Here is a 2558-nt window from a genome sequence, read left to right as displayed (position 1 = left end):
TCGTTTTCGCTTGGTTGGTCCTCCCGTCAAGAGAAGATATTTCATCTGCTACAAGATTATACATTATAAGACTATCCGTGTTTACAACTGAAATATATCATACACAAATATATTTATATTGAGTGCATGATGCTCGTCTATGTAAAGACTGTTACTTTACAGTTTTGATGTTTTAGGCAAAACGGATTTTCCAGTGTCATGTCCGAGGTCCGCCGTTCCAGAGAGAGAGGAAAAAGAAGATTAAAAATGGTTTTTTTTTTCTCTCTTTTTGCTCTTTTTTTTTTTTATCTCTTTGGATTAAGCAAATCGAGCTCTGGATTTCAGTCACAGTTCACATGCTGTTGTATTTCTCTCTAAGCATGTACTGTGCGTGACCCTGAATTCGTTTGTAAACTAAAATGGAAGAAAAAATACTATACAGGAAGAAATGAAAAAACAAAAAAAAACAGACATTTCTATTCTTTATGGATTTTTTTTTTTTTTTTTTAATGTTGCAATGTAATGTAGCACATTTGTTTTTACTCTAAGACTGAGAATAAGGTTGAAACTTTGAGTGTTTTCAATGAGCGTAGTTGCACTTATTTTGCACTCAGTGTGGTTTCGAAGAGGAAGGAAAATACGTCCTGCTATTCATTTGTGAAACGAAGAGTGTTGGAAATCGTGTTGGAATGAATAACCCCCATGTGATTTTAGTCATTTTTTTAAGATATATTTTATTTGTTTTTTGGTTCAACCGCTAGTCACCTGACAGCTAAAAGGTTTTTTGACGGAAAAGATCGGCGATTTTGGACAGTGCCAGAATCCCCCCCTTCCATGTCATATTTTTTCCATGTAGGCCTACTTGGTTTGGCTTGTAAACACCCCACTACAAGCGATACACAGCCAAGGTCAAAGGTCACAGGAACCTTGCAACTGGTCGGTATACATGTGCACCTTGTGTTCCCACTGTTCAGCATGTTCTTCGGCGCAAACCAAAAAGCACACATACTTTAAACAGCCAGTATTTGTTAATTATGTTCTTCCTTTTCCCTAAGATAATTTCTATTTTCTGCTTTCTTTTGACCAGCTGGTTAAACCAAACCCAGCTGGTGAATGAGCGACTTTTTGTTTATAGTTTTTCTTTTTTTTAAATTAAGTTTCCGTTTTCTTAACGAAGGTTCCTCGTTTTCCGTTGTGGGATTGGCAACTTTAATCGCTTCCGCTACCGTGATTGGTGATTGGTGATTGATGCAGATCATGGGTCTGACTTGATCAAATGTCTCAGGGTAAGGTGAGAAGAAGAATCTTATATAAGGCCATTACTAAGAGGAAATACATAATTTCCTCTTTCAGAAATCAAATCAAAATTCCTCCATCATACATTTGGAACGAAGTTATGCGCGATGACACCCCCCGCCCCCCTTATAACGACGAACTAGCAAGCCGAAATTGCCAAGGGCTTCGGGAGGGGAAAAAAAAGACCACAAAAAAAATCGAAGTTTCCCCTCAATCGGATCCCATTTTCTGAGCAATCAATCACCGGACTCAATCACCGGAAACAAAGGAGGAGGAAGCATCGCCCAGCCAATCACACGCGGCGGAAGCTTGAGGGCGCGCGGAAGTCCCGGCGACAGTTCCGATCCGTGAAATTTCGTCTTCGTTCTTATCTCGAATTCTCTCTTTTTCTTTTCTTTTCTTTTTATCTCTTCTCATATTTTTTAACCTTCTGGGTTGAATCTTCGCACAGTTATGGAGGATCTGATATTTCTTTCTTCTCTGTGGAGTTCGTTTTCCCAAGCAGTTTACCTGTCCTCTTCGTCACTAATCGGAGACGAAATACACGGATTCGAACGCGCTGTGGTGAGGGAGTTCCACCAACCAAATTAGACGTCGCGGCGAGGTCAAGAAAGGTCACGCGCGGAAGGAGCGACAGGAGGGGAGGGCAGGGGAGGGCAAGGGAGGTCATTGGGCTAGGCAAGGTCCTTCATTTAAAACCGTCGAGACCTTCAGAAGGAAAGGAAAGGATTTTAGAAGGCGCGTGAATTTTTTTTTTTTTTTTTTCTTCATCTTGTATTTTGATGGTTGCTTGTCTGAAGTTAAGCGATATATATTGTTTTTTTTATTATTATTATTGATTCTGTGTTTTTATTCTTCAATGGGTGGAATTCCCTTTTTTGGGTTTCTTATGTATATATGTATTATTATTATTTTTTGTCTGTTCCTATATCGCTCTGTACTATATGCATATCTCTCTCTCTCTCTCTCTCTCTCTCTCTCTCTCTCTCTCTCTCTCTCTCTCTCTCTCTCTCTCTCTCTCTCTCTCTCTCTCTCTCTCTCTTTGCCCTGTCATTGTTTTTGAGTTCCTATGCAGTGAATTTATGAGTGAAGCAACAGCAAAATATGAAATATCGACAAAGTTACGAAATAAAAAAAAAAAAAAAAAAAAAAACGACAGCAACAAATCACTGTCTTTCTAAGTCTCCAAAACTCATAAATATTCTGCTTTGTGTATTTTGCACTTTTTTTTTTTTACGTTTCTAGTCCTCTATCTTCTTTTTTTTTTTTTTTTTTTTTTTTTT

General features: G+C 38.4%; 1 long non-coding RNA gene across 1 annotated transcript in view; it reads left to right on the top strand.

Annotated features, from left to right (window-relative positions):
* Nucleotides 1-1445, top strand: part of LOC125031276 — a 5209-nt gene extending 3764 nt beyond the window's left edge. Inside the window, exon 3 of the long non-coding RNA XR_007115468.1 lies at nt 1-1445. This exon is cut by the window's left edge and continues 56 nt beyond it. This is a non-coding gene — a long non-coding RNA (uncharacterized LOC125031276).
* The last annotated feature ends 1113 nt before the right edge of the window (nt 1446-2558 follow it).

Source organism: Penaeus chinensis, chromosome 12 (genome assembly GCF_019202785.1).
Source record: "Penaeus chinensis breed Huanghai No. 1 chromosome 12, ASM1920278v2, whole genome shotgun sequence".
Taxonomy (NCBI): domain Eukaryota; kingdom Metazoa; phylum Arthropoda; class Malacostraca; order Decapoda; family Penaeidae; genus Penaeus; species Penaeus chinensis.
This window is presented reverse-complemented; position numbering and strand designations above follow the sequence as displayed.